Source organism: Sus scrofa, chromosome 5 (genome assembly GCF_000003025.6).
Source record: "Sus scrofa isolate TJ Tabasco breed Duroc chromosome 5, Sscrofa11.1, whole genome shotgun sequence".
In the NCBI taxonomy this organism is placed as follows: Eukaryota; Metazoa; Chordata; class Mammalia; order Artiodactyla; family Suidae; genus Sus; species Sus scrofa.
Genome location: NC_010447.5, coordinates 17,549,105 through 17,570,700, shown reverse-complemented (window position 1 = coordinate 17,570,700; position 21,596 = coordinate 17,549,105). Strand labels below are relative to the sequence as shown.

At 54.7% G+C, this 21,596-nt stretch overlaps 1 long non-coding RNA gene across 1 annotated transcript; it reads right to left on the bottom strand.

Moving 5' to 3' along the window:
• On the bottom strand, positions 119-17,509 carry KRT7. Its single transcript, XR_002343948.1, has 10 exons — positions 17,441-17,509; positions 14,590-15,293; positions 12,954-13,165; positions 10,583-10,643; positions 9,299-9,394; positions 7,449-7,613; positions 6,301-6,426; positions 2,995-3,215; positions 803-837; positions 119-434 (listed from the first exon to the last, which is right to left on the bottom strand). It is a non-coding gene; the product is annotated as a keratin 7 (long non-coding RNA).

Here is a 21,596-nt window from a genome sequence, read left to right as displayed (position 1 = left end):
CACCCTATGTCACCACTGTGCTCTCCCAGCTCCCAGGGCAGACACTGTGCTCTCCAGAGCCCCGAACCCCACGGCCCCCACCACCACTTTCCAAGCCTAACAAAGCCAGGACACCAGCTGCTGGGCATGGGGCCCACCCAGGCCTCAGAAAGGGGCTGCTTTATTGAAAGCTGTTCTGACATCACTTTTCAGACTGCTTCTCAGTCTTGGGACCAGGGATGGGAGTCCTCTTGTGACAATGGGGGCAAGTGGTACAGGTCTCCCCACACCCAGGGCTCAGTTGTGGGTGTTCCTGCCAGTGGCAGATGTGGTCCTAAAGGAATAGCTCTTGAGGGTCCCAGGCCCTCCACCGCTGGAGAATCTCAGGGCGTTGCTGCCCATGGTTCCCCCGAAGCTCAGCCGGCTGCCAGCGCCACCCGTGGAGTTCACCACAGCTGAGAGAGAGGGGAGGAGGCCCCATGAGCTGGGAGGCCCACCACCCAAGGCCCCAGCCTCCCGCCGGAGCTGCCCCGTCTCCTCCCCCACTCCCACCCCCTCCCCTTCCACCAGCATCCGGGGGCCAGTCCAGAAGGAGCCTCTCCACACCGCACCCCCCCACACACACACACAACTCTGCCCTCTTGCATGGCTTCCCTGGGCTGCTGAGCCCGGCTGGATGGGGGCTCCGGGGCCCCTGCTGAAAACTGTTAAAGGGAAGGGGCCTCTGGCCTCCATAAGGCTGGGCCTTCAGGCCAATGCACCATCCAACCGACCCTGCCTTGTCTGGACAGCACAGGTGATGCGCCCGCAGCCGGGGACTTACAGATGTTCACGGCTCCCACTCCATCTCCAGTCAGCCTGTGGGCAGAGGAGAGCAGAGACCTGTGAGGGTGGCTGTCTCTGAGCACCGGAGGAAGCGCCCCCCACCCTTCCATCCAGGCCCCACGCAGGACCGATTTCCTTCCCCCCTCCCCTGTGACAACATGAGGAGTGGAGGCGTTCCCGTTGTGGCTCAGCGCTAACAAACCCAATTGGTATCCATGAGGACACATGTTCGATCCCTGGCCTTGCTCAGTGGGTTAAGGATCCGGCGTTGCCGTGAACTGTGGTGTAGGTCACAGATGCAGCTCAGATCCCATGCTGCTGTGGCTGTGGTGTAGACCAGCAGCTGCAGCTCTGATTCAACCCCTAGCCTGGGAACTTCCATATGCCGCAGGTGCAGCCCTAAAAACCAAAAAAAAAAAAAAAAAAAAAAAAAAATATGCGGAGTGGGTTTCCTTTGTGGCTCAGGGAGTTAAAGATCTGATGGTGTCACTGCTATGGCTCCGGTTACAGCTGTGGTGAGGGTTCGATCCCTGGCCTAGGAACATCCCCATGCCAAAATAAAGAAAAATAAAATGTGGGGTGAGGAGAGGGGTTCATTTAGGCCCTCCGACCTCCTGGCTACGTGTCCTCAGGATGTCTCAGAGCCTCCAATTCCTTACCGATAATGAGGTCTAACTCAGTACCAACCTCACAGGGTTGTTTGTGAGGGTTAAACAACATAACTTACCTAAAGCCCTGGGCACACAGGATTCGGTCAATGGCAGCTGCTCTTATTGTTTATGCAGATGGCTGCCTTGCCTTAAGGGGTCATAAAATCCCCAAAGAAGGCTGCGGCTTATTGATTCCTGAATCTCGAGCCCCTAACATGAGGTCTGGCGCATACTAATTACTTAATATGTGTTGAAATAATTAGTGAATCATTGACTGAGTGAATTCAGCTCCAGCAGAGATGGGGGGGGAGAAAGAGGGATGGGGGGGTGGCTTTAAGCAGCCTGAGGGGCTGAAACAGGTCTTGCACTGGAAATTAAAAATCCATCTGAGACAGCTGGGTGTGTTTGTTTGGTGACTCACTGCCTAACGGTCACCAAGCCCTTGGCCTTGGGGATGAGTTTACTCAACAGGGGGAGAGGAGGCTTCAATTTATGGAGGCAGTGAGGGAAGTTCAGTGGCCTCCGAAGCCCCAGGTCTAGGAAGGAGGCGAAACAAAAGCCAAGGGCAAGAGATGGGGACGCTGGGACGTTTCCAGATGTCTTATCTGTGGATGGAATGAATTCACCAATCCATCAAGGTACGAATGAAGATCCAACTTCCTGGACATAAGTTTTATGTCTTTCGTGAAGAATTCCCTGTAAGATGAACCCAGCCAAGCTTCATCTCAGGCTGCAGGTGAGTATGCAAATTTCTCTGGGGACAGGGAAAATGTACGTCCTCCACCACATTCAGTCAATTCCACATGACCTGGCCCTCAATTACATAGTGACAAGCAGCCTGTTGCCATGGAAGATGCTTGGACCACGAATCAGCAGAACTTGACTGCACACTGGCCTTGTCCCCTCCATTAATAAAACTAACCACAGTTTCCCCTCTGTAAACTAAGGGGTCAGCACTACCTGACTTGCTTACCTGAAGTGTTCTGAGGATCAAATTAGATGACCCTGGAGTTCCCATCGTGGCTCAGCGGTAATGAACCCAACTGGTATCCACGAGGACTCAGGTTCGATCCCTGGCCTCATTCAGTGGGTTAAGGATCCAGTGTTGCCATGAGCTGTGGTTTAGGTCACAGATGCGGCTCAAATCTGGCATTACTGTGGCTGTGGGGTAGGCCAGCAGCTGCAGCTCTGATTCAACTCCTAGCCAGGGAACTTCCATATACCGTGGGTGTGGCCCTAAAAAGACCAAAAAAAAAAAAAGAAGAAGAAGAAGAAGAAGAAACAAATAAGATGACCCTAGTAATGGCCCCACCCATGAAAGCGCAACTATTACTCCAACTTTCCCACTAGCTTTATGCCATATGGCCTTTCCTTCTAGAAAGTCAGTTCATCAAGGGCAAGGAAGCAAGCATCAGCTGTGCCTTCCCTGCACTTCCCATCCCCAGTGCCCCATGGACGAGGATACACAGGAAATGCCTGCTGATGGATGCATGTCAAGCCCCAGGCCCCACAGAGCCCGAGCCAGTTTCTGTGTCCTCACCGGCTCTCCTCGCCCTCCAGCAGCTTGCGGTAGGTGGCGATCTCGATGTCCAGGGCCAGCTTGATGTTCATGAGCTCCTGGTACTCGCGCAGCTGCCTGGCCATGTCCTGCTTGGCCCGCTGCAGGGCGGCCTCCAGCTCCTCCTGCTTGGCGCGAGCATCCTTGAGGGCCAGCTCCCCACGGTCCTCAGCTTCGGCGATGGCGGCCTCCAACTTAGCACGCTGCGGGGAGCAGTGTGGCTGTGAGCTGGGGGGCAGGCCTCACCAGTCACTGCCTTCCCGCCTCCCCGTCCTGCAGTGAGCACCTGGGCAACTTGCGCACGGTGGCTTCAGTGGCACCAGAGAATCCCAAGGGTTTAAAGCACGGGTTTGGATACCCGATGCCTAGGTCCCAATTCTGGCTCTGCCACTTACAAGCCGTGGAATTGATCTTGGATGAATCAACCCGCTAAGTCAAAGTCTCCTCTTTCTAAAATAGCAGTAATTGGAATTCCCGTTGTGGTGCAGCGGAAATGAATCCGACTAGGATCCATGAGGATGCAGGTTCGATCCCTGGCCTCCCTCAAGGGGTAAAGGATCTGGTGTTGCCATGAGCTGTGGTCTAGGTCAAAGACGCGTCTCGGCGTTGCTGTGGCTGTGGTGTAGGCCGGCAGCTATAGCTCCAAGTGGACCCCTAGCCTGGGAACTTCCATATCCTGTGGGTATGGCCCTAAAAAGACCAAAAAAAAAAAAAAAAAAAAAAAAAAAAGCATAATCACAGTATAGATAGGTAGATAGAGATATTGCAAGTAATTAAATGAAATTACACACAAGTCCTTGGCACAGTGTCTAGCATACAGTAAGCATTTAACAAATGCCATTATGATTTACTAATAAATCTTACGCCCACCCAACCCCCAGTTGGAGGAGCTCCAAGGCTGTGGGATCCTAATTCAGTCCTCAAGTTTCAGGTCGTTGACCAGAACCAAAACCACCTTCAAAAGAGGAACTGGTTGGGAACAGGCTCAGAACAGGGAAACTTGGAGCACAGAGATGCTGCTTGGAAGCCCCAGATCAAAATGCCTAATCAACACCCACCCCCCAGGAGTGGGCAGGGGTGGTCTGATTCACAGCCTGAGCAGCAGGGGCCACGTCCAGCCTGGCCTTAGTCTTCCCTCTCGTGTGGCCCAACCCCCACAAGCGAAGACTGTATGTCCTGGGCCTCCTCTGGTTCAGCTCCGAGGGCCACCATCCCTGTCCTCCAGCCCAGCGCTTCTCCTCCTTCCTTCTCACACCCCTCCTCAGCCCTCAGATCCTCTTGCCTCAGCACACGCACTCTGCCTCTCTGCCCAATGCCCCCAGGCTCGCCCAGGAGGCTGGCTGATGCCCTCTGCCCCCATCCACGGGTCAGCATCCTCCTCTGTCACAGTGGTGCCCCCTTGGCAGTGCCACTCTGAGCCTCTCCACGGTGGTAGACTTCCAGCGTTGGGGCCTGACTCTGCCCTGCTGTGTGAGATGAGAACCGGATGTGGCAGAAGCTTCAGGGGTTTGGGAAACTGCCATTCATTATTCTGTCCCTCCCCTCCTGGCCTGGTCGCTGGCTCACGGCACCAGTGACTCAAGGCCCTGCATCTGGGTCAGGAGGCAGCCTCCGCCCTCGCCCTCATGTAAACAGGGCTGCAGGGCTCCAAGGGGGGGGGCCTTTCTGGGTAGATCAGCCTGTATCCCATCCCTGGGCTCATCTGGAAATAAGCCCTCTGAAGCTGCAGCAGTCATCAGCTCCCCTCTCTCCCTCCCCACGGCGGACACCTGCTCAGGTTTAGCTACCCCTTGACCCCCACGCCTTGGCCAAGGCTTGGGGGACCCTTCCTCATCAATGCCCCCACCCCAGCTTCACAGCACCTCCTCCCAAATGACCTCTCTCTGAGACCTGAGCCCTGACCATATGCCAGGTGTTGAGAAGGGAGGAGCTAGGAACCAGACCCCAGACCGGGGGTCTCTGTTTTAAGGCATTTTTTTTTTTTTTTTTTTTTTTGCTTTCTAGGGCCACACCCACAGTATATGGAGGTTCCCAGGCTAAGCGTCAAACCAGAGCTATAACTGCCAGCCTACACCACAGCCACAGCAATGCAGGATCTGAGCCGTGTCTGCGACCTACACCACAGCTCACGGCAATGCCAGATCTTTAACCCACTGAGTGAAGCCAGGGATCGAACCCTCATCCTCAGGAATACTAGCGGGGTTCATTACCACTGAGCCACGACGGGAACTCCAATATATTTTAAGGCATTTTTAATATTCCAGTGGAGGTGGGCGGCAGTATTTATTTATACCTAATGAATATGATTTATCTAATAAGTCAATCCTAAATTAATCAAACAGAAAATGTCAGAGAGTGAGAGGTGTTTTCGGGAAGCTCACACAGCCTGCTGAGGGAGCCATCTCTTGGAAGATGTCTCTTGTCCTAGACCCCGGGGGCTGAGAGAGGGGCCGCCACGGGCAGAGCTGGGAGAACTGCATTCCAGGTAGAGGGAATGCCGAGTGCCAAGGTCCCGAAGCACGAAGATGTTTAGCAAAAAAAAAAAAAAAAAAAAAAAAAAAGGAGTTTCCGTCGTGGCACAGTGATTAACGAATCCAACTAGGAACCATGAGGTTGGGGTTCGATCCCTGCCCTTGCTCAGTAGGTTAACGATCTGGCATTGCCGTGAGCTGTGGTGTAGGTTGCAGACGCGGCTCGGATCCTGCATTGCTGTGGCTCTGGCGTGGGCTGGCAGCTACAGCTCCAATTCGACCCTAGCCTGGGAACCTCCATATGCCGCAGGAGTGGCCCAAGAAATGGCAAAAGGACAAGAACAACAAAAAAAAAGATATTTGGCAAATGTAAGCTCCAGGAAGCAGCAAGAGGAAGCAGTGGGGAGTGGGGGAGGCACACTGGGAACCACAGTGAGGGACTCTGCCAGCCTCCAGCCCATCGCACCCAAGTACACCTTTGCACCCAGAGGCAGGTGCAAGGAGAGGGCTGAGTATCGATGTGGTCATGAATGATGGTTCTAGTCTGGCCAGCCAGCCCGAGGCTTCCTCCACAGGAATTCGTGTCCTCCCTTGGGCCAAACCAGGACCTGGCCAAGGACGTTTTGTCCTGGAGAGCTCACAAGTGGGCCTGAGAGACTTGACTGTACCAGCCTCGGCCGCCTGGGTGGCAGCGGGAGGGCTGACACCCTTGGCCCTCCCCTCCCCTTCCCCACTCCCCAGCCTCCTGCTCCTCATCCCGAGCTGGGCCCCAGCTGGCTGCCCTTCACCTGCCCCAGGGAGGAGGGCTGGTGCCCACCTGGTTCTTAATGTTGTCGATCTCCGCCTGCAGCCTCTGGACGGCTCGGTTCATCTCCGCAATCTCATTCCGGGTATTCCGGAGGTCGTCCCCGTGCTTTCCAGCCTGGGCCTGGAGGGTCTCAAACTGGAGGGGCCACAAAGAGAAGTATGGCGGGGGGTGGGCCATGCGTACAGGTACCTCGTCTTCGCTGCACCCAAAGATGCCCCCAGGTTCTGAGTGACAAGCCCTCCCAGCTTATCTTCCCTCCCTGGGAAGCTCCAGGTGGGGCTGGGGACAGGGTGGACAAGGATGGCTCCCCGGGCCCATCCCCCTGACCCCAGGGCTCTTCCCATTCGCGTGGTGTCCTGATGCTGGAGGATCCGTGGAAGTCTGAGACCCTCACCTGTTAACCCCTTTGTCAGAGCCTCCCATTTCACAGATGAGGAAGGAGAACGAGTCCCAGAGGACAGAAGGGACTGCCCGAGGGTCACGGAGCAAGTCTGAACCCAGCCATCCTCACTGGCATTACCTGTGTCCTCGCATGTCCCTAGCTCTGCAGAGACATCACTTCTCCGCTGCTTTTAACCCCCACCTGAGACCCCCTCCCCCAGGACGCTATTACCCCACCCCTGCCCCTGCCCACTCCCTTAGCACCTGCGCCCACCCAGTGCCTGCAATGAAGATGTTTGGCAGGTGTGAGCCCGTGGACCCAGGATCCAACCCTTGCTCCTCCATCTACTAGATGCGTGGAATTAGACAAGCTACTTAACCTCCCACTGCCTCCGTTTCCTCATCTGTAAAAGGGGGATAATAATAGTACCCACCTAATAAAGCTTTTCTGTGCTTTATGCGAGTCAATACAGGTATAACATCTGAAACACTGCCTCTCACGGTGCATACTCGCCAACTATCAGCTGTAATAATCATTAATCCATGTCCATTTCCCCCGTCCTGTCCCCATCAGGCTCAACTCTGTCCCTGCGCAGGAACCTGGCCTTCTCGTCCTCTTCTTCCCAGGACCCTGGAGACCACCACACACTTGAACCCTGTGTCTGTCAGCACAGGGGTGCTCAGGCCCCCAAGGCTTGAGACAGGGTGAGGAGTAGGGGAAGCCGCCACCAAGGACTCTGCCAGGAAGAGAAAATAGACCCCCAGGGGCCACACACCTTGGTCTGGTACCAGGCCTCGGCCTCGGCCCGGCTGCGGTTGGCGATCTCCTCGTACTGGGCCTTGACCTCGGTGATGATGCCGTCCAGGTCCAGGGAGCGGCTGTTGTCCATGGAGAGGACCACGGAGGTGTCCGAGACCTTGGACTGCAGCTCTTTCAACTCCTGTAGGGACCAGACAGAACCTCGGGATGTGGGGCATGACCCATCCCTGTCCCCACACCCATCCTGGGATTCCCTGCACTCTAGGGAAAGGAAAAGGGAGATGAGGCAGAGTGGGAGGGAGTCATCAGGCCTGAGGCGACACAGACCGAGCACCTTCTAAACAGCCGCCCAGCCCTGGCTCCCAGAAAGGACCCATTAGCACCTTTTCAAATCAAAGAGTCTGGCGGGGTTACAGCAGACAAATAAGTGACAGAGGGGTTCCGGTCTCAGTGGCTCAGTGGTAACGAACCCGACTAGTATCCATGAGGATGAGGGTTTGATCCCTGGCCTCATTCAGTGGGTTAAGGATCCAGTGTTGCTGTGAGCTGTGCTGTAGGTCACAGGTGCAGCTTGGATCGCACGTGGCTGTGGCTGTGGCTGTGGTGTAGGCCAGCAGCTGCAGCTCCGATTCAACCCCTAGCCTGGGAAGCTTCATATGCCACGGGTGCGGCCCTAAAAAAAGACCAAAAGAAAAAAAAAGTGACAGAGTATAGCAAATTGTGGCAGCTCCTGGCTACGAGGTGGTATTGGGGTTGAGCTCTATTGCGCAGGGGATCGTTAGGGATGGGTCTGACTTATTTTATGTCACATTCACCCCATCACGGCGAACTCTGCCGCCTTGAACACTGATGATACAGCCGTATTTATGAACGGGAATTGAACCCATGGTATACCATTACATGACAAAGGTATGATTCTATTTTATTAAATATATATCTTTCTATATAACTCTATGTATAGATATGCACAGAAAAAAGTCTGAAAAAGTAGATAACAAGATGGTAAGAGTAGGTATAGGAGACCTGTTTTCAATTTTATGCGTTTCTTAGTTTTCTTGAGTTTTTTGCAATGAGTATGTATTTCTCTCATAATAAGAGGAAAAAATGTGTATACATGTATATATGCACACTCGCTTATGTATGTAACATGTGATAGACATATGGAGACCCACCCTGAGACCAGAAGTGCCCAAAATCAGCCTCCAGGATCCAGCCCCTGAAATTAACGCGCGTGGGAATTCTCCCAGGGAAGCTCGTGGAGGCTGGATGTTCAGGCAAAGACCAGCTTGAAGAGAAATGAGAACTGGTCTGTAATTAGCCTCACGTTCCAGACCAGCCATGATTGGCTATCCTATCTCCTGTCTAAAGTCAGAGGCACACACTGATGGAATGAAAAGGTTTTTAAATCCCTGTAAGGGAAAGGAGCGAGAAGCCCGGGACAGGGCTAGGATGAGTGGAGAGAAGGAGACAGGGTGGCAGCAGACAAAGTGGCTGGGTGGTGGCACTCCAGTCACTCCTGACTCGGGCTTCCCTGCCAGCCTACCCAGCCCACCTGTGAACCCTGTCACAGCCGGGATCCCTTCATCAGCCTCCTGGTTTCCTCCAGCCCCTCCCAGTTCCCCTTCCTGGAAAATGGTCATCCCAAGTCTCGGAAAGGCCAATTTTGACGGACCCCACCCTGCTGTGCTGCCCTAGCTCCTCCTGAACTCCTCACCCACCATAGATTCCTGAATCCAGAATGAATAAAGAGCAGGATCGACTCCCTACACACAGCCAGACTGACCCTGAGGCGGGGGGTAGACCAGATGGCCCGGTGGTTAGGCTGTGTAGGACACGGTGTCTCTCCCCCACCCCTGAGATCCTCACCTCCTCGTAGAGGGTCCTGAGGAAGCTGATCTCATCATTCAGGGCGTCCACCTTGGCCTCCAACTCCACCTTGTTCATGTAGGCGATATCCACATCCTGGGAGGGGCGGTGGCAGAAAGGGGACGAGGGACAGCATGTCCTCAGTAAGAGAAACACCAAGCAGGGGTGGAGCAAACTAGCACTGTCCGACCCCCAGGACCAAACACCACTGCCCAACAAGAGACACACGAAGTCCTCCAGGCTGCCTGATAGGCCCTGGGCAGGAAGCACCCGCCACTGGACCCACCCAGGCTGAGACGGGCATCGTCCCCACACCTCACCCGGACCGCAGATGCCTTCTCAGCACTGCTGCCTGGAGCAGCCCGAAGCCCCAAACCTAGCACTTCACCAGTTCCTAAAGGCTTTGGTGGTTGAGACGTACCGCCAGCTCTGCCACCTCCTAGCTCTACGACCTTGACCAAATCGCTTCAACTCGATGAGCCTCAACTTCTCATCAGTCAAATAGGAGAGCATGAAATCACTCAGACTCCAGGACACGGCTCCCAGAGATGGAAACTCTCTGGCCTAAATGTGTAGCTTGCCGCATGGGCGATACAAGGCAGGCAGGCCACAGATAACACCGCCGGTCCAGAGGATGTGGTCTTTCCCTGTGGCTAAGCTCCTGTGGCGGGCTCACCCTTGAACCTCCAAGGAACCAAACCAGTACGCTGGGAAAGGTTTCTGTGGAGGGGCCAGGAACCCTGAGTGAGTGTGCTTTGAATTAGAATCTTAAGCCCCTCAAAGATATTCCTAAGGCCTTCCCACCTCAGCTTGCATACCTCCAGGGATGAGGAGCTCACTCTACCTCAAGGCAGCCCATCCCATTCATTTAGCAAATATTTCAGGTCTGCCATGTGTCACCCTTGTCTGTAATGAAAGGTTCTGTGATTGAGCTCTTCCTGATTTAGGGTTGAAATCACCCTTTCTAACCTCCATCCTCGAGTCTTAATTCTAACCCTTCCAGAAACAAGTGTAGTGACTCTCCAGACACACACATAAATACACACACAGACATGCGTGCACGTACGTACACACACACACACACACACACACACACACGACAGGATGTGCTATGAGGGCCTGACTTCCAGATCTCTCCTTCTCCCAGCCCAGCACTCCCTTCTTGGAGATGCCAGCCAGACCTTGAACTCGGGTTCCCTCTAGCTGCTCAGGTGAGAGGCATGTAGTCCCCTGTCCCTTGTGTTTTCAAACGGTGTTCCCCACCCTGCCTGTCTGGCCCCTCACCTTCTTCAGCACCACGAACTCATTCTCAGCAGCCGTGCGATGGTTAATTTCATCTTCATACCTGTGGCACAGAAGGGGAGCAGAGTGTTGGTGCAGCTTTGCCTCCGTCCTAACCTATCTGCCCTGCATGACCTTTGCTCCTAATGCATGCCTAAAAAAACAGGTGTCAGCTACAAAACAAAATGTTCTGGACTTTTCTTTCTTTCTTTCTTTCTTTCTTTCTTTCTTTCTTTTTTTTTTTTTTTGTCACACCTGCGGCATGTGGAAGTTCCCAAGCTGAGGATCAAACCCAAGCCACAGCAGCCACCTGACCCAGAGCAGTGACAACACCTGATCCTTAACCTGTGGCACCACCAGGGAACTCCCCTAACTTTTCCATAGGGTTCTTCCTGGGGCTTTGAATCTTGGCATGGGATGGGGGTGGGGGAGCAGGGAACAGGTGTGAATTAAAGGACAAAGGCTGCCTACACTGGGCGTGAGAAGGCAAATAACAGCCATGCTTACAGACCACTGCATAAGGGCCGGCACTGTAAAGTGCTTCCCATATATTCGCTCATTTCATCCTTACAACGATCCGATCCGATATGATAACAACAGTGCTGTGACTCACAGGGAGAGGAAGAGAGGCACAGAGAGCCCGAGCACTCTGCCTGGTCACTAGGCTCCTGAGTGGTAAAGCCCAGACGTGAAGCCTGGTGGTCCGAGTCCTGAGCCCACACCATAACCACTACTCAGTCCCACCCCCTGAGGGTGAAGAAGGAGCCGGAAAAGAGGAACCTTGTGGACTCAGGAAGGGGGAAGAACCAGGTCCCAAGTAGGGGGTCAGGCCCCCATCCCCACCCCCGCAGCCCCCCGCCCATCCCTCTTTCTCCCAAGGAGCCTGCCCCCTGCCTGTAGGTGGACATCAGCAGAGCAGATCACAGAGGAAGCCAGCAGGTGGGCCTGACCCAGGATTTACGTGAGGACCCAAAATAGGTTTCAGAAACGAAAACACAGCCATGTCCATGAGGTTCTGGAGAGCAGCAGGAGCAAGGTGGGGCAACGTCAGTGGGGAGCAGGATGCTGGGGCAGGCAGAGGCCCCCCAGGAGCTCAGACCCCCAAAGTCCACTCCCCCCCACAGCCTCTAGAATTGTCAGGAAAACATCCGCCAGGCCATCTGTCCACGCTTCTGCACTGCTGGTCCCAGAGAGGGTGCAGATGGGAGCTCCCTGGGCGCCTGCACTCAAGGGCCCTCCCAGCATCCCCTTATCCTCTTCCAGCTCTTCCTTCCTCCTCCCCCATCCCACCCAGGGCTCAACCTGGCTCCCCAGGAAAGTGCTCTGCTGGATGGGCTCTGGGGGTGGGGATGGGTGGGGGATGGGGGGAGACACAAGCACACCTGCCAGCAGGGGCTCGCTGGTTGCCCCAGGCCCTCCCCACCCTGCACCTGTCTGGTTCCACCTGCCCTGGGATTAATCTTGTTGATTGTTGCCCTAGGGAAGTGGGGGGGTGGGGGGAGAGGCCTTTGTTTGTTCTACCTCCAGTCAGAGCCAGTGTCCGGCTTAGTCATACACCCCCAGGCAGCGCCCAGAGCTCATCACCCTCAGTGCCCACCAGTCAGGGCTGTTCACCCCAAGCCTCGGGCTTTGGTTTCTATTCAGTGAGAACAGAGAGTTCAGCAGGCACCTCAAAGGCTTGGGCTTAAGACCCTTTCTTCCAGGCGTCCGCACTTCCTGCCCCTCTTAACAGCCTCCTTTCTGGCTCCTGACCTGGGCAGACCCAGCCCCCAGTCCTGGCACCCCCTCCCTCGCTCACAAGGACCAGGCTTTCATCCCTTCCCTCCATCCCAAGTAACTTCTCTCCATCCCAAGTCAGCTCCCTGTCTCCTCCCAGGAGTCAGGGGCCCAAAAACAAGCCCTAGAATTCTCAGCGATCTGCTACAGAATCTCGATCAAGTCCCTGAAACTCTCTGACCCTAATTCTTCATCAGGAAAAAAAAAAAAAAAATGGAGCTGGCCCAGAACCATCTGAGAGTTGTGCAAGTTCTGATGCACGTGTGTCACAGGACACCTTTCACCCTGCCCTCTCCTGGGCCTTGGTCAGGCTCCCAAAGGGAACAGTGCAGATCAGGGCTGGTTTGAGATCCGTCGCACTGAGAGTAAGTCAGGAGAAAAGACCAGAATGACTTGGAAACAGCCCCCAGAGACAAAGAGGAGAGCAGAGAAGCAGGGGACAGTTTAGTCAAGACCTTCCCTTCCTGGAGTCCTTGCACGAAGCAGCTGCACCCTCTGACCTCTGACCTCTGACCCAGAGAGGAGTTGCAAAGAGTAAGCTGAGAGGGGCACACTGGCCCAGGGCGTGGATCCCCCCAGTCGCACCGGGGTACAGTACTTATTCTTGAAGTCTTCCACGATGTCCTGCGTGCTCCGAAGCTCCGCCTCCAGGCGGCCCCCATCCAGCTGCAGTGCTTCAAGCTGCTTCCGCAGGCCAGCAATCTGGGCCTCAAAGATGCCAGGAAGGCGGCTGCTCTTGGTCGACTTCTGCTCCTGCAGCAGCGCCCACTTGGTCTCCAGCAGCTTGTTCTGCTGCTCCAGGAACCGCACCTAGAAGGGGCAGGGGAGCAGGAAACTCAAGAGGGGCAGACCTGCCCCCTCACAGCGGATCTGGGAGGGTCTCCAGCCACTCAGCAGAGTCTGCGCTCCCACTGCCTCTGTTCCCACCCTGGGTCCTCAGCCCTTGCCCTCTCTTCCAGGAAGCCCACCCTGAATAGGCCTGTCCTCCAGGCCTCTGCTCAAGTGTCTCAGAGTGTGTCCAGGGCTCAGGTCACTGTTGTGTCCCTGTGCTGGTGCTTTCGGGTCTCTTCCCTCCTCCGCTCCCCATCTGGTCACCAGTGATGGTCTCATCTCCCTCTCTGAAGGGCTGCCCTCTTCCTGTCTGCGTTCTTGAACCTGTCTTAGCCCTTTCCTTTCAGGCTGGGACCTCATCTCATCATCTCTCAGTAGCCTCTCTCCCCTTCCCTCTTCCTCCAACAAGACCTCAGGACAGGATGCTAGAATCAAGTCAGTGTAAAAGGAGCCCCTCAGGAAGACCAGTATAACTGGGGATGGGAAGCGAGCCTCCTCAAAACCAGCAGCTCAGGGAGCAGGACCTGGGGGCTGCTGCTCGGCAGCCGCTGGAGGAACCTGGGCCTGGCGCTTCCTGCAGAGGCTGCAGCGGAACCTGAAGATTGTGTAAGGTCTGGAGGGCGAGGAGAGGAGGACACAGGGGGCCAGGGAATCAGAGAGGTACACAGAGGCAGGACAGGGAAAGCCTGCTCCATGCCCAGGGAGGAGACCTTGGCCAGAGGGGACCCTCAGTTCCTGGGTCCAGCCCCACGAGTCTGCCCCTCCCCCCCTGCCTCCATCCCCCAACACCTTTGGGACCTAAACAGCCAGGAAAGATACCTCCTAAATGGCCTTCCCCAGAGCCCTTAGTGTCCCCAGATGGGCTATCTCCAAGGTCAGGTATAACCTCCCCTGTAAGCATGGAAAGGCGGATGGAAGACCAGGTAGGTGTGGCAGAAGGACCCAGGAGCCTCTCTGCCTCCAGCCCTTTATTTCCAGCATCTGCTGGAGAGTAGCTCCCGGGGAGGGGTGTCACCCTTCCCCATCTCTGACTCCACACAGCCAATTGGCAGAGAAAGGGGCCCAGAGAAAGAAGTCCTGGCCCTGGTGTCTGGAACTCGCAACCTGAGTCTGGTGACAAAAGCGGCACAAGAACTCCAGTGGAATCACAGACACAGCCGGCCAGGGCAGCGGGAGAGACCCATCGCACATTCTGAGAGGAAAAAGCAGGATGATTTGGGCAGCTTGCCGAAAGAGAGGGACAAGAGTCACAGGGTGCTTGGGCACGGTACGGTCCCTGATTTTAGCAGGAAGAGAGCCCGCACCAGCCCTCGCAGCCCTCCCAGCGCGCTTAGCCCGTGTGCGTCAGGGCGCGGCGCCTGCTGCCGCCTGGAGCCTGGCTCCGGGCCGCGCTCCAGGCTCACCTTGTCGATGAACGAGGCGAACTTGTTGTTGAGGGTCTTGATCTGCTCCCGCTCCTCCTGGCGCACCTGCTGGATGGAGGGGTCGATGTCCACCTGCAGCGGGGTCAGCAGGTTCTGATTGATGGTGACCTCGCGGATGCCCGCGCCCACGGGGGCCCCGTAGGATGAGCGCACGGCCACGCGCGGCCGCGAGGCGCTCAGGCCGTAGAGGCTGCTGCTGCTGCTGCTGCCCAAGCCACCAAGGCGCGCTGAGCTCAGGCGCCCCTGGGTGCCGCGCCCCGGGAAGGCGGCCGAGCGCGAGCTGAAGACCTGGGAGCTGAAGTGGACGGACATGCTGGCTGTGCGGGCTGGACTGAGCGGCAGGCGACAGAGGGCCGAACTCGCTGACCTCTGGGAGACTGGCCACTTTTATCCGCTAGGCGCGGGGCGGATCGGCTTACACAGGTAGGGGCGGGGCTGGCCGCCGGCCACCTTTCTCTGCCTGCCGGCCCCTCCCCGGGCCGCACTTCCGCCCTCCGCCGAGGCCCAGGCTTTCGGTCCAAGCCGGAACCGTCCAGAGTATGGAGGAGGGTCATAGGCGCCCAGATTCCTTGATGCCGGCAACGCGGAGAGCGGCAGGAGACAGCGGTGCCAGCCATCTGAAGCTCAGTCAGGGAAGGCTTCCTGGAGGAGGAGTGGGGACGTGGTAAAGAATATCCAGATTCCTGAGAAAGAGCAGAAAGATCGGGCGGTGAAAGATTGGGGAAAGTGGGAGTTCCTGTCGTGGCTCGTTGGTTAACGAATCTGACTAGCATCTATGAGGACACAGGTTCGATCCCTGGCCTCCATCAGTGGGTTAAGGATCCAGCGTTGCTGTGAGCTGTGGTGTAAGTCGCAGACTCTGCTCGGATCCTGCTTTGCTGTGGCTGTGGCATAGGCCAGCAGCTACATCTCCAATGTGACCCCTAGCCTGGGACTCTCCATATGCTGTGGGTACAGCCCTAAAAACCAAAAAGAAAAAGAAAAATGCAGCTCGGATCCTGCATTGCTGTGGCTATAGTGCAGGCCGGCAGATGCAGCTCTGATTCAAACCCTAGCCTGGGAACTTCCATATGCTGCAAGTGTGGCCCTAAAAAGCAAAAAATAATAATAATAAAAAATTAAAAAAAAAAAAGATTGGCAGGACAAAATGTTCTAGTCCAGGAATCAACCCCAGTGCCCTGAAAACCAGGAAGGCAATCCCTGACAGCCTGCCTCCCAAGTCCAGCTCCTCCTTGAGAGGTCAGCTCCATTCTTGAGTAAGCTAACCCCAAGGTGGGCCTGGCCACATGCCCCCACATCCCATTTCCACACAGAAACTAGGCCAGGTGGGGCCCAAACCCCACCCCCTTCCTCCCCACTCTGATCAGCATCTGAAACGCAAAGGCCTCTGGCAATGGATGGGTCCCCCTGGACCTGCACTTCCCCCACCCCAAAGCACATTCCTGTCCACTTATTTTATTTGTCCTCCCAGAGGAAAGGACACCCCTGTGTATCTGGGACACTTTGTGTGAATGTCTATTCACTGCTGTGTTGTACACACCTGCAGGCCCCTGGGCTTGGCTGTGGGCGTTTACATATGTGTGTGCATGTCTGTGAACGTGTGTGCGTTTACATATGTGTGTGCATGTCTGTGAATGTACACACAAGTGGGAGTCTATATTCTGGGGGCAGGGAAGCACAGGTGCACCTTGTGTACTCACACTGTCCACAGGCTTGCATGTACATTCAAACTCTCCTCCCCATCCCTCACCCCTGCCATTGTCCTATATAAAGGTCCCCAGCTCTCATCATCTCCTCCGCTGGAAGCCACCACCAAACAGTTCTCAGCAGTGCAAACTCAGCCCAAGATGGGCCTTAAATGTGCTGGAACAGGGAATGCCGGACCGAGGCTGCTAAGTGCAGGTCTCACTTCCCGGTAGCCTCGGGCCATGTGCCGCACCCTCTGCATGACCCTACCCCTACTTTAGCTAAGCTCTAGGGGCAGCCTGAGGACCCCCCCGGAAAGAGCTGACAGGACTGACAGCTTTCGCCCACGTCTTTCTAGCCCCACCCAGGGAGCTGGCCAGGTTGTTCACCTTAGACGGTCAAGGCGACGTGCGGGCTCATTGTTAAAATGGCTCATCGTGCTGACCTCGCAAATAAAGTAAGAGAAGCACAGTGACCCATGAGATGGACCGCCTTGCTCAAGTGACATCCTAATTTCGCCACTGGTGCCTACTTTGCCAAGACGATGAGACCCCCCCCCCCGACCATGGGACCCTGCACACCTCCAGCTTTCTCAAGATTATGAGACCACCCTACCCTGAGACACCTCCGACTCTCTCAAGACTATGTGACCACCAGAGTCCAGCTGCAGGCAAAAGAGAAACTAACCTCCCCCCAGCGAATCCAATCGCCCATGCGTGGGGTACAAGAAGGACCTGCCAGAAGCGCGGAGGGTGGGGGGGGCTCTTCTCAAGGGTATCCTTACCCTTTAATAAATTTCCTTCTCTTTGCCCGAACACCCGGCTCGTTGGCTTTTTCTTCTCCGCACTCACCTTACACAGACCAAGCCCTTGGGGGCATCGTCTGGAGGAGGTTGGGGGGGAACACCCTTCCTGGTTTCCATTTCGGCCACACCAGGAGGACCAGCCGGCAGCAGCCACTCCTCAGTGATCGCACTGGAGACCCCCCCTCCCCTCCCTCTCCTCCATAAAGGTATTGGGACAGCTCACGCCAGAGGCCACGAGGATGCCCGAGGAGACCTTCAGTGTGTCTGCTGCAGGATGTGTGTGTGTGTGTGTGTGTGTGTGTGTGTGTGTGTGTGTATCTAAGAGAGAGAGAGATTTACCCTGGAATTCTCACTTGCAGCTTGAAGAGCATACAGATTTCCTGGCGCTGCAGTGGTATCTGTAATATGGAGAGAAAGTTCAAAACGGAGGACCTGGAGTTCCCGTCATGGCGCAGTGGTTAACGAATCCGACTAGGAACTATTAGGTTGCAGGTTCGGTCCCTGCCCTTGCTCAGTGGGTTAACAATCCGGCGTTGCCATGAGCTGTGGTGTAGGTTGCAGACGTGGCTCGGATCCCGCGTTGCTGTGGCTCTGGCGTAGGCTGGCAGCTACAGCTCCGATTAGACCCCTAGCCTGGGAACCTCCATATGCCGTAGGATCGCCCAAAGAAATAGCAAAAAGACAAAAAAAAAAACAAAAACAAAAACGGAGGACCTGAAATCAGCCGTATCATCAAGATCCCACCCAGGCTCCAGACACGATTCCAGCTGACCAAACAAACAGGAAACACAGACTCCAGCACAGATGAAGGCTCCAGGACCAAGATACTTTAACGAGCTGTTAAACCTCTAAATGAACAGAGTCAAAAGGGCTGTCAGTGGAAACAAGGCTGACTAGCATCCATGAGGACGAAGGTTGGAACCCTGGCCTTGCTCAGTGGGTTAAGGATCCAGCGTTGCCGTGAGCTGTGGTGTAGGTCACAGACACAGTTGGGACCTGCGTTGCTGTGGCTGAGGTATAGGCCGGCAGCTACAGCTCTGATTGGACCCCTAGCCTGGGAACCTCCATATGCCGAGGGTGTGGTTGTAAAAAGACCAAAAAAAAAAAAAAAAAAAAAAATCACACTTAATGGCCTACATCTTCCTTCTCCGTTTCCCAAGCCCCCTTCCCCTTTCTCCTGGAGACTATGCGACATACTATGTGACCTATCACATGAAACCCTAACTATAAAAAAGCCCTTGCCCCAATAGCAGGGGTCCTGAGTGCTCTCTGATCAGTGCTCCCGGACATTCTGTTGGTGGATAAACCTGCTTGTGATCTCACTGCTCCAAACTCTGTTTCTCTCACCTCTACCCTCCTAACCCTGGGGATCCCACTCCTCCCTGCCCCCAACCTCCAAGCAGGCAAAAGAGACCAATCGTTTAATCTCCATCCCCTCACCCACTACCACGTACACACACACATACATAGACACCGCATCACTCACATATCCATGCACACCCACACACTCATTACACATACACACTGTCACACACACACACACACACACACACACACACGCACATACCACATCACTCATGCAAACACAAGCACACACACGTACACATGACACAGTCACATGCAAATTCACATGCACACATACACATTCACACACACACACATTCCAAAGTCCTTACCCCTCAGCACTCACACTCGAATCTTTTTCCCACTACCTCCCACCCCCAGCCTCCTAGCCCTCTGCCCCCTAAACCCACCCAAGTTCCACAGCTGGTCCCTCTTTGCACCTCCACCTGCACCCCCCGCCCCCACAACTTGAGCCTGCCCAGGAGGCTATGCCCTGCCCATTCCAGGAATTCTTCTCACTGACCCCCCACCCCCAACACTGCCCCCTTAGAGCCTGGCCTGGGAAACCTTCAGCCGGGCAATGCTGGTGACCCTGAGCAAGTCATTGCCCCTCCTTGGGCCACAGTTTCTCCACCAAAGGTGAGATCCCCAGGTTCCTGGAGAGAGGGAGCTGGGAGGACCCTGCCAAGAAGAAAAGTTCTGCAGGCTTTTCAGGCCCAGGACGCAGCCTCACCTCCGGCCACATTTCCCCATTCCAGAGCTGCCCGGGATCCGCCCCTCACCTCTCCATCCCCCCGCCAAGCCTTCCGGGCAGCTCCAGCCCTGCCCAGGCTCCTCCTGTTGCTCCAGGCCCAGGCCAGAACCGTGAGCCCGTGGGGTGCCAGGCCGCCCGCACAAACATCCCCTGGAGGACTTACAAGGGGCTGTTGACACCGAGAGGCTGAGGACCATCAAAGTCCTGCCCCCCTAGAGTGCCCCGTTCAGTGGGTCACCTACGCTCAGTCTCCCACAGGCCCATGCTTTCAGCTGGCCTCACAGAGAACCCCTTCGAAGATTCAGGGTAGACTCTTGAGATGAATTAATTCTCCAAACCTTTCCTAGTTGTCCTTTCCCACTTTAGACACTTACTCCCATCTCTGCGTGTTTTCTCTCTCAATCTCTCTCTCTCTCTGTGTTTCTCTCTCGCTCTCTCTCTCTCACACACACACACACACACCCCTACGTGCCATGCACCCTCACCTATCCTCCCACTACCCTCCTGGCCTCCCCTACACCTCTGGACCCAGAGCTATGAACAAACAAACAGCCCCAGGTTCTCAGCCCCGCTTGGTTTCACTCATCCTGCTCAGACGTCATGGTCCTGCAGCCCTCGCAGGTGGTTCCCTCCTGAGAGCTGGGAGAGACCGTCTTTCCAGCTCTGGCAGCACTTGCAGATCCATTATTTATTGTCCATGCCCTAAAAACACCTCCTCAAATTCCTAAAGACAAAAAAAAAATGTTTAAGGCATAATTTGTTTTCATTATCTTGGAATTCCAAAGATTGCAATCATAACAAAAGCCATTTAACATTTCCGCATGGAATGTAATACTTTATAAACAAAGTCAAATGATGAAACACAAGGAAGCAATGTATATGCCAGCCAACAGGCTACTTTCCAAGAGAGACAAATCCGTAAGAAAAAGATAAGCCTGAAGAAAAGTGGGCAATAGACACCGATAAATATCAGCCAGTGTTTATAGAGCACTTGCTTTTTTTTTTTTTTTTTGTCTTTTTAGGGCCGCACCTGCCGCATATGGAGGTTCCCAGGCTAGGGGTCGAATCGGAGCTACAGCGGACTGCCTACGCCACAGGCGCAGCCACTAGGGATCCCAGCCTCGTCTGTGACCTACATCACAGCTCAGAGCAATACCAGATCCTCAACCCACTGAGCGAGGCCAGGAATCGAACCCACATCTTCATGGATCCTAGCCAGCCTCATTTCCCCTGCGCCACAATGGGAACTCCCAACAGAGCACTTACTTTACATGCAACTGGCCCTGCTCCAAGCATTTCGCTTAGCATAGGTTATTATCCCATTTTAAGAGAGGAAACTGAGGCACAATGAATTTAAGTAAATGGCTCATGGTCACATGGCTAGTGTGTAGAAAAGCCAGGATTTGAACTTTGGCAATTTGAACCACTAGGTTACTACAAAAAAAGAAAAGACACAAGATCAAATAGCCAATATGGAAAAAAAAAAAAAAAAGATGCTCAACTTCACCCAAATTGAAGAAATACATCAAGAATAGCAATAAAAAGCTATTTGCTTTTGTTAACTTATGAAAGACTAAATAGTTCGGGAAGTGTTGGGGAGTATGTGGGTGACCAAAAGTTGTGTCCTTTGTTTGTGGAGTCATCCATTGGCACTTTCTCTTAGAGGGGAGGTTGGCAATAGCTATCAAAATTAAAAACATTTGGGGAGTTCCCATCATGGCTCAGCGGTAACAAACCCGACTAGTATCCATGAGGACGAGGGTTCAATCCCTGGCCTCCCTCAGTGGGTTAAGGATCCAGCATTGCTGTGAGCTGTGGTGTAGGTCACAAGTACGTTTGGGTAGGGGGGAGAAGGTAACAGAGTTTTTAATCAGAGAGCGTGGATTTTCTCAGTGACCCATTGTTGAGAGTGAGGTGTAGGGTACAGGGTGGGGAGGAGGAGAAAATAAAGCAATAGCAACCAGGGGGACCCGGAGAGGGTGTTGAACAAAAGCAGAGAGAAGAGCTTAGCGAAAAGAGGATGTAGCTGAGCCTGGGGGCTGTGAGTCGGTGGTGAGCCCGGGTCTTGAGGATCTGGTTTTCTTCATGATGCTTTGCAGTTTAGAGCAGAGAAGGTCAGCCTTCAGGCTCAACAGGACTCGGAGTTTATCCAGCTGGAGGAAACTGAAGGGTAGGGGTCAGAGTGGGAGGGGTCCAAGCTGCAAAAGCAAGTGGGGGGCAGAAAACGGAACAATTGCAATCAGGCCTGGGGATGTTGGTACAGCCAAAGAACCCATCTGCTGAGAGTGAGAGATTTATGAATGGTGTGAGATCAGAGTTTGAGACATTGGAGCAGTTTAGGGTCTAGAGAGGGGCCATGAGCAGAGACAAGAGAAAGAGATGGATGTGAAAGTCACT